Genomic DNA, 10,891 nt, shown 5'->3' with positions numbered 1-10,891 from the left:
AATGTTTTTGGAGGGCCAGGCAGTGGCACACCTGGATCAGCACATGTAGTATTAAACACAAGGACCAGCGCAAGGACTCGGGTTCAAGGCACTGACTCCCTAGTTGTAGGTGGATTGCTTCACTAGCAACAAAGAAGGTCTGCGGTTGTCTCTCTCCTCCCCACTCTCAATTTCTGTCTGTCCTATCCAGTAAAATGGAGGGAAAAATACGGATTCCAGGAGCAGTAGATTTTTAGTGCTGGTACTTAGTCCCAGCTATAACCTTGGAGACTAAAAAAAAATCTTTGTTCTTCATTATAAATATCTTGGATACAGCACTGCAATTCTAGAAATCAAATGATACACAAAGAACTATATTGCCACCAGGGTTGGTGGCTGCATCATGACTCCACTGCTCCTGGCTGCCATCGTCGTCTTCTTTTTTCATTTTATTTTATAGAGAGGAAACAAGGGGGAAAAAGGGGCAGAGGACTAGACAGACACCTGCAGTACTGCTTCACTACTCAGGAAGCTCCCCTGCTGCAAGTAGGACCCACGGACTTGAACCCAGGTCCTCTTGCATGGTGACATGTGCACTCTGCCAGGTGCACCACTGTCTTCCCCCACACCCTTTCTTGCTTTTTTCCAGTTGAATAAAGAAAACTGGGGTCATTATTTTCTCTTCACTTAAAAGTATCACCCTGTCCAAGGGTAAATAATCTACTGGAAACGACACAGAACACTCTGTATATGCAAAAAATCCATGCGAATGGAAAAGCTGTCTCTTGAAAACAGTTCAGTGCAAGAGACATCAAGGATTGACAGAAGAAGCCTTCTGGAAAAAAATCGTGACATTTCAGGTGCCATGTTCTCTCCATGTTTAAGTCAAATTAATTATTGTTGCATATAGTCCCAGCTTCCTTTTCTGTGTCTGCAGGAAATACACTTTCCTGTCTGGTACATTCTGGATTCTTCCCTCATCTCTAGATCTATTTCTGTCCAAGGCAGGAGCTTGGAATGGACATGTACGTTCTAGTCTTAGAAACACTTACACTGATGTCGTCCTCCGCATACTCCACCATGGCGTCCACATAGTCCATGTTCTCACTGTAAATGTTGCTAATCAAGTCCACAGTGACACAAAACAGAAGAATAGCTGTTAGCTTGTTTTCTAATCAACTTATGTTTTGGCTGATTACTTCAGTATTTTCCGCTACTTTTTCAAGATATCAACTTTTTAAAGATATATGCAAGATCTAATGAGAGAAACAGTATGCAAATGTATTTTTGGAGAATGGACAGATACCAGAAAAAGAAAAAAAAGCTATGTTGTCAGATCACTGAGACCAGGGCTGCAGATCCCGTCCTCACAGCTTTCCTGCCTGGAGTCCAGGCCAGAACCTCACTGGCCTATAGGGCTGGCAGATGCATTTGCTTTGCCAACCACCCCACAGAGAAACCTGCCCTTAAGATATGGCAGTTTAATACATGGTCCGGGGTGATGTTAGCTCCCATCACAGCATGGACAGAAGGGGGACAAGAGGGAGAAGCACTGACTGCTAGGACTCTGCATTCTGAGAACTTGAAGATTTGAAGTACCATGGCCTGGGATAAAGTATTGGACTCTCAAGCATGAGGTCCTGAGTTCAATCCCTAGAAGCACATGTACCAGACTGATACCTGGTTCTTTCTCTCTCTCTCCTCCTTTCTCATTGATAAAATAAACAGAATATTCTTAAGAAATGATTTGAAATATGTGAACTAATGACATACCTACAAAGCTCCTTATACCATTGCTCCATCCTCTCAGCTGATCTGAAATCCAAGAGGAGAAAGAAAGTTAGAATGCATAAAATTCACACAAACATATCGTGATCGCTGGCCAGTGTAAACATCGACGTGGTGGTTATTGGTGGGACTGTGTGAGTCTGGAGGCCTGTCCTGTTACTGTGTGGTGAGGGCCCTGCTCTTTGACAGACAGCTTGCTGGGTTGGAAAGAAAAAATTCTAGATGGAGGATAAATTGTGTTGGGGGTTGGGCAGTTATACTGGTGGTTAACTGCACATGTTACCATGCACAAGGACATGGGTTCGAGCCCCTGGTCGCCACCTTCAGAGGGCTTAGCAGTTGTATGTGTTTGCCTGAATCTGATCCATTGGGGACAGTTGACAGCACACAGGTGTTTTTGAGGGGGTCAGCACAGTTTGGCTAATAGACCCCCAGATGGAGCTGTGCTCCCCCTTGAGAGTCATGAGGCGAGAGGGCCGGGCTGCAGTCTTACTTAAAAGAGACAACGAAGCTGTGGTCAGCCCAGCCCAAGACCAGCGATGGGCGGATTCTTGAGACTTTCTTGGGTTTCTTCATGTTGGGTGCCACCCAAATGTCCAGCAGGGGCACCCAATACTTGATTCTGAAGTGACCCTTGAACCTGGAGAGGGAACAGAGCACAGTGCAGTTAGCTTGCATCTCCAGCATTCTGGGAGCAGCTGGGTTTCTCCTGGTGAGATGGTGGGTGTGTTTCTGTGGCTCCTTGCCCACTGAGCTGAGCCTTGAGAGCACAGCAGAGGGAGGGCTGGGGCCTATGTGCTGTGTGCTGACTGGAGCCCGGCCCAGGATGTCCCTGAACACTCCTTACCAGTGGGAGAAAAACAGCCATTTTCCTGAACATTGTAGAACAATTAGATATCCCTCCTATATTTATGAGCTTGCTAAGAGAACCTTGCACTCATTTAGCATCTTTCCATGTAGTGTCTTCTTTGTTAATCATAATGATCCATGATCATATTTCCCTTATTAATCCTATGAAAATTGTAATTAACTTATTAGGTAATTATTGTCACCCTGAAAGTGCTTGAGGATACTAATGAAATAAGTCATGCATTATAAGTTCAGTTAAATATATTTTCTATGAGACTGAAAGAGTTAAGATGTATTTTCCATGTCACTTTGTTTTAATTGCCACTGGGGTTATCACAGTGGCTGCCTGATGAATCCACTGTTGTTACTGATCATTCCCCTGTTTCTGTGTGTTTGTTTTTGAGAGGACCGAGAGAAATTGAGAGGGTGGGAGACTGAGTTGAAGAGAGGAATGAATCTGCTGCCCTGCTAACTGCTTATGAAGCTTCCCCTGCAGATGAGGAGTGGGGATTGAACCTAGAACCTTGGGCATGGTAGTAAGTATGCACACTGAACCAGGTGTGCCACCAGCCAGCCACCCAGTCTCAGTTTCTAAGGGCTTTGCATACCTTTCCATAAGTTAGAGGGAAAATATTTACCTCAAAGAAAGCGTGCACATGTTTACAATGAGTCAATAAGTGCAGCAAGCAAGTAGAACAAAAAATAAAGACACCATAAAGTATTGAATCAAATAGTTTATACTTAGACCTAGATACCTCTTCACCCACTTCCTATTTCACTTCCTCAATCACACTAAGGCTAAACTTGTCAGACAAAGTAAGGACAACAAAAGCTGAATAAGGGCAAGAGACCAGCAGACTTCAGTGATGGCTCTCTTGGTCACCACCAGGCCACCCCATCATCTGGGGCCCAAGTCAGGGAATCCTGGGATTCCCACATAGACGCGATGGGCCTAGATCTCTGACAGAGACCTGTCTGCACTGTCACTGGTCATCTCCATCAGGAGCAACACCATAAACCTCTTGTGGGCCTCTACAGGACCTTGCCCTCAATGTGGAACAGCAATGGTATGGACTGCCCCACTCTCTGAAGGGAGGTTGACTCAACATACTCTGCACTGGAGGAAGACTGGTCCTGAAATGAGTGCAGCCTAGAAATGTAAAGGAATCATGTGAGATAAGCCAAAAGAGGAAGGATGAGTAGAGATGATCTCACTTGTAGGCAGAACATAAGGTTCAACAACAGAAAGGAGAAACACGTAACAGAATGTGGACTGGTTTGGTGTATTGAGCCAAAGGAAAGGACTCTAGGGAGGGAGGGCAGGGAGAGGGCTAGGTTGGGGGTGGGGGACAGGGGGTGATTGTGGAGTCCTGGAGCATGATGGGAAAGGACCTAAGTCAGTGAAGAGAGTGTTTTGCAGATACCTATCAAGGTGCAATGTCAAGATTACCTTTGTGTCAAGAACTGTACTAAACCATAAACCTACAATAATATTAGTTTAAAAGATAAAAAGTCAAGTTATTTCAAACTTGCTTTATTAGTGATTTATTTATAATATTTCACTTAAAGTCTGGCCAAATGTAAAAAGCTGCCTAAATGCTGTGCCCATCATAAAGCCAGGTAGAGGCTCATGTGCCATGAAAAGGACCTTGTGCACAAGCAAAGGGAACTGCATAGTGGGAGCTGTCACTGGGTGTCTCTCCTCTCTGTTCCATTCCCCATATCCTTCTCTTGTCTCTCAGGTACTTTCAAAAGAAATTTGAAGAGGACTTTGCTCAACAGTGTTGACCACTGACTGAATTCATTGCCTCGTGTCACACAAAATAAATTCAGTTAATGAATTACTCATTCCCTCATTCCCAGGTCCCCGTCACCAGGTGCAGGCTGTGAATAGAAACACTTTGCAGAAATTCAGTGTGAGTGTCTGTGAGTCCTGGGAAGCATGTCTGGCTGTGGCTTGTCCTGTCTCCCTCGTGCCCAGTTGGAAGAGCAGGCCAGTGGTGGGTCCTCCAGGCTGGGTCCCCGCTGGCCTCTGACTCTGCATCCCTCCTTCAGCTTCTCCACCCTGGCTGCCCTTCCCCAGAACTCGGGGCCCTGCCCAGTCTCCCTGCTTCCCCTCTGCTGCCTTCCCAGTGCTGGACAGAAACCTTGCAGAAAAGCCACCTCTTCTGTCCTCAGGGCAGCAGAGAAGCAGCAGCTGTGGGGTAAGGAGCAGGGGGAGCAGGTACGCACTTCATGTTGGAGATGAGCAGCACGTTGGAATATAAGATCATTTGTCTTTTCTGCCACTTCCGCCCCTTCTGGAATTTGGCAGGGCCAAAGAGCAGGATGTGGCCATGAGGCATCACTCGGACACTCTCCTGTTGCGGGCCACTCTCCTCCACAGAAGTCCTGCAACACAGCAGACCCACAGGGCAGCCTGTCAGCCAGCATTCTGGACACAGGGGCTCATGCTGATGCCAGCACTCACAGCATTACAGAGGAGTCTTAGTCCCCTAGAAGGACTCAGCACCCCCACTCAGGAGTCCTGAGCTACACAGAGCTCCTGTGAGAGTTGAGGTCACTGAGGGCCAGTGGAGATGGAGGGCAGCTTGAAGTCCTGGACACAGGGACTGTCACATTAGTGGCAGGGGACAAGGAAACAGCGGAGTCACTGGACCTGGGAGAAAGGAGACACTAAGAGGGAGTGAGGGGGAGTGAGGGTTGGTGTCCTGGTGCTTGGGGCTGGGGAAGGAGCTGAGTGAGGGGTGAAAGTGTTCTGCAGATCCCGCTCTTGGGGAGATGAGAAATCTTACCTGTGTCAACAATCCGCACTGTAGTGAATTAACACTGGCCCCCAATATAAGAATAAAAAATAAAAGGAGAGAGGATGAGAAATGTTTCAAAGACCCAGCTCAGGGCCAAGGCCTAAAGGCAGCACAGTGTCTAGAGTGTTGTGGGAAAATCATCAACCCCAAGTATCATCTGCAGTTTTTGCTTCTGTTACTCTGCTTCTCTCTCTACCCATTTATCTCCCCTTTTCTTTCCTCTTTGCTTATTTTCTCTTGTCTTCTCTGTCTCTCTTCCTCTGTCACAAAAATAATTTTAAACAGATACATGTGGGACCTATAGAGGTCAGATTGCATGGACTCCAAGAGTGTGAAGAGGTCATTCCATTGTGGTCTCACATTAACATACACACTTAGATAACAGGATTATTGAAAACTGACTCTAATCTTTAAGTCAGTCTTCACTTTGGGGTTGAGGGGGGCAGGAATCCCACAATCAGCTAATAATAAATCAAACATCCAAATGTTTCTCAACTCAAGGAAGTACTAAGGTATTCCTGGCTGTGCCCTGAGTGAGCCCACAGGACTCTGATCCTAGCAGGTCAAGTCTGCTCTCTGGCATCAGCAGGAGGGAATCTCATGAGCACAAGTAACTGTTCATGAGACCAGGGCTGAAGCTGAGGATTCTGTCAGTGGGCATCACACAGAGCACATCCTGGGACTGCCCTCCTCCTGCTCTGCCGGTCACACAGGGCATGTGAACAGACTCTACCTGAAGCAGGACAGACAGCCCAGACACCCTGAAAGCCGCGAAGACTTTCTGGTAGACTCAGACATCCTCTATTCTTCACTCCTTGACACTAAAGAGAGAGCTGGACACAGAACTGCTTGCACTGTCAGCTCAGTCTTCAAGACAGAAGATTCCGCTGTAGCCAAGGCCCCTGGGCTGTGATGTCATCGGTCAAAGGTCAGTGTCATAATTGACCAGCTGACAGCATGACTGACTCCCTGAAGCATGTTACACCACCACTCTTCATTATTAAAATAGCTTTCTTTTGAGATGACTGTAGACTTTCAGGCTTTTACTAGAAATAATAGAAATGTCACAAGCCTTGCCCCATTTCACACAGTAGTTATATCATTATATAATTCTAAACAGTAAATATCACAGCAAGATATTCACATGGGTGCTGTCACAGACACACTATTTCCAGGAGCATAAGTAGTTGTGGAGTTGGATAGGGGCCCCGAATATTGAAAGCAGCTTTTGATGTGAAGCCAGTTGTTTCGCATGTGAATATTTCCAGCTGTGCCCACCTTGTGATAACTCTGAAAAGGTGAGACGAGATAGTATTGGGGTCGCAGACTCTCCCCTTGCTTGGAAGGGTGTTGGCCTAGGCTTAAGCTTCCTAATAAAGGCTCCTACTATTGCATGCGATTCTGGTCTTTTTTGTGTGAGATCGGGACTCGAACTTCTGGGTACAAGATTAGAATGTGTGTGTGTGTGTGTGTGTGTGTATACACAAAGGAAATGTTATCTCCATAAACTCATTTTTAAAATAAACAATCCAATAGAAAATGAGTTGTAGTTACTCTTCTTTTTTAGTTTTATTTTTTTTGAAATATCTTTAATGGTGAATTAATGTTTTACATTGGATAGTAAATATAATAGTTTGTACATGCATAACATTTCCCACTATTCCATATAAGAATACAACCCCCACTTAGGTCCTCTGTTACCCTTTTTTAAACCTGTATTCTCCCTTCCACCCACCCCAGTCTTTTACTTTGGTGCTATATGCCAATTCCAGTTCAGGTTCAAGTTGTACATATTCTATGATGTCCTTCAACTCTAGTATAAAGATACACATCCGAGTAACCACTAGAGGAGTTGATGTAGCTTAGAATAGATAGATGCCTTAGCTTTTTGCTATATTTTTTCTGTTTTTTATTATTAGGTCTTTCATTTTCTTTTTAATTTGCTATTAATTTTGTTACAAGATTGTGATCACAGTGCACAGTTCCGCACCACCAGAGTACTGTATCCTCTCTCTCCCAAAGACAACCACCAGAGTTCTCACAAGTCTCACAGTTTGCTTGCTTCTGTTTTGTTTGAATTTTTCTTGACAAGTTTGTAAATCAAATCTCCAGATTCCACATATGAGTGAAACCATCTGGTGGTTGTGTTTCATATCTTCACTTATTTTGGTAAGTATGATCACTTCAGTTCCATCCATTTTGTCTTTTTTGATTGCAGAGTAGTATTTCATGGAACATCTATCCCATGAGTCCTTATTCAGTCAAGTCATCTCATGATGGGAATCTAGGTGGCTTCCACTCTTTTTCATTTTCTTTTTAATAATCACTTTATTATAGTTCACTGGACAGGGACAGAGAAAGTGAGAGTGAATGAGCAGATGGAGAGATAGAGAAGGAGAAGGAGAGACACCTGATGCACTGCTTCAACTGCTTGTGAAGCTCTTCCTCTTCAGGGGGACCAGTGTCTTGAACCCAGCAGCTTGTAACTAGTGCTCTGAGTCATGTGCGCCCCACTCTGCTCCACCCCTCCATCACTTCTTGTTTTAAACAGCCCTGGTAAGATGCACTCCATCTGATCACAGACAAGAAACATACAGATTAACATCAGAGAGAGAGTCACTGGTCAGAACAATCAGGGTGCTGAGCCCCAGACAGGTGTGTTTGTGTCTGTGTCTGCTTGTGTGGGGAAGAGATGGGGAGAAGCCTGTTCTCACTGCCATGCTGCATGATCTGAGTGCTTGACCAGTCTGAGGGGTTCCTCAGACTCCTCTTTCTTTCTTACCTTTTCCTTAGTATCTCATAAGCTATTTGAAAGAAAATATGATGTGATGTTTGAACAGTGCTTTCCTCACTCAACTCATGAAATATGAGACACTTCCAGCACTGCTCATCAGCTCATAAAGCCTTCTCTCTCTCTCTCTCTCTCTCTCTCTCTCTCTCTCTCTCTCTCTCTCTCTCTCTCACACACACACACACACACACACACACACACACACACAAGTATGGACCCGGGACTTGAACGCAGCTGCACTGTGGTGGTAACATGTGCACTCTTCCAGCTGAGTCACCACCTGGGGTCTGGTCTTTGCACTGATTCCTCTGTTTGCACAAATCAAGGGCAATTTGTGCACTGTGGTGGGTGACTGCCCAGGTGTGAGACACACACAGACAGACACACAGAAACACACAGCAGGCTGGCAGCAGGCAGGCCTCGTCCCTTGTGTCCTTCCCAGTGGAAGCGGCCTCACTCTCAGGCCTGCAGTGAGAGTTCTGTTTCTCCTTCCCTGTACCTTCTATCTCACACTCTCTCAGCCTATTTCTCTCTGTCTCTGTCATAAAAAGATAATGAGTAAAAAACAATGAAAGGAAAGCTGGCCGCTGGGAGCATTAAATGTATCACACAGACAGCAACCCCCATAGAAAACCCATGCGGCAAAAATGAAGAAATAAATGCATTTAAAATTTTTTAAATCAGACTTCATATGACAATTAAATGTGTTATATTGAAGAGGTATCAATACAACGAAATATTAGGATGAACTCTGTGTAGGGAATTGTTGCTTCCACCAACTAGGTTGTTGGCCTGTGGATACAAAGGTACTCAAGGAAGTACCACTCTTTCTTTCTTTCTCTCTCTCTCTCTCTCTTTCTTCCCTAATATCTCTATGTTTATCATGCCTAGGGCTTCACTCCTCCAAGGCTGTTTTTTTTTTTTTTTTCTCTCTGATAAGGACAGAGCGAGGGGGAAGCTCTCAGCACTGCCATATTCTACAGTGTGGTGAGACCCAGACCTGAGCCCAGGTGATGCACAGGGCAAAGCAGGCCACTGACTGGCTCGGCCATCTTGCTGTTCCTGAAGGGTCTTTCCTACCTCTATTCTAGCTTTTACCTCATTTTATAACACTTCAACATACTAACTGCCAGACAGTTCTCATCTTTTGTACTTACTTTTAAAATTTATTTTTAATTTTTTATTAGAGAGTTAATACTCATTCACTAAATTGTAAGGTAATACGGGTACAGTTCCACACAGTTCTCACCACCAGAATTCAGTGTCCTGACTCCTCCATTTCACCTGGGTGATGTTGGGAGTGTTTGTCACGAGGAATCGTGTTTTTATGGCTTCAATGAGAGGGAAGCTAATGTGCAAAACACCAGAGGAAAATATGCACAGTTTCACTTATCTGAGAGAAAAGTTCTCCCAAGATCACCAATATAGGCTGATTCTATAACTAATCTACGTGTGTGTGTGTGTGTGTGTGTGTGTGTATACCCCTGTCCCCAACTTTTATAGTGGTCCTGCATTTACCCCCTTTCTAGTTCACCCCCTGGCATCTATTACTACTTCCAGGAGTCTTTCCCCCCCTTCTCTCTCAGATAAGTAAAACTGTGCAAAGCTTCCTTTGGTGTTTTCCAAATTCACTTCCCTTTCATTGATGCTATAAAAACAAGCTTCCTGGTGACAAAAAGTTTGGATCCTGGTGGAATAGTGGTACAGAGCCCTCTGGTTCACTTCTGCTCCCATAAATCCCTCTGGGAGTCTGGACCAAAGATCATTATGGGGCGCAGAAGATGGGAGTTCTGGCATCTGTAATTGCTTCTCCACTGGACATAGATATTGGCAGGTTGATCCATACCCCTAGTCTGTATTTATCTTTCCCTGGTGGGGCAGGGTTCTGGAGAGGTGTATTCTGGGTCATGTTGGTGAGGTTGTCTGCCCAGGAAAGTCAGGAGGGTAATACAGTAGCACCTGGAACTTGGTGACTGAAAGTCAGAAAGATGGGAAGCAGGACAAAACATTTAATGAATAAGAACCCTCAAGTACGTGCAATGCCTTCTTAGGCCCTTCCACTAGAATTCCAGGCTTGTGAGGTCTGAGTCTAATCGGGAAGGACTATGAAGGACTCTTGTCTGAGGCATGTAATTGCCCCTTACTTAGGGGGACATGTACACCTGTGCCCAGCATCCTAGGCCCCAGCCTATGTCTACTCTGTAACTTTGTTAGAAAACGTGCTGTGGAAATGGAACTAGGTGGTCTAATGTGTGAGGAAAGATCTCACCATAAGAGGAAATGGGAGGTTGACATCTCAGACTTGGTGTCTGTGGAGAGAATCCACGGTAACAAGTCAGCAGCAGTGTGTAGTGGCCTGGTGGCTCAGGTAGTGTTGATTTAGCTGAGCTTGTTTTTCTTTGAAATCCTAGTGATTGGGATTTACTCTAACATACTTGACCTCACTATGCTTTCTTCTGTTTAAGGCTGTCTGATAATAACAGAATCTTAGATACTGTCAGGGCCAATCGGTTTTGATCTATCTGGCTAAGGTTATAGGTAAGTTAGGTACTTGTACACACACATACAAACATTCATCAAATGGTCTTTAAAGATTATAAACAGATGTTGTAAATATAGTGGTGAGTGGTATAGATATGTCTCTCCAAACCTTGTAATTGTCTAAATATGTGGTATC

Source organism: Erinaceus europaeus, unplaced genomic scaffold (genome assembly GCF_950295315.1).
Source record: "Erinaceus europaeus unplaced genomic scaffold, mEriEur2.1 scaffold_386, whole genome shotgun sequence".
Lineage (NCBI taxonomy): Eukaryota > Metazoa > Chordata > Mammalia > Eulipotyphla > Erinaceidae > Erinaceus > Erinaceus europaeus.
Note: the sequence above shows the minus strand (reverse complement) of the source record.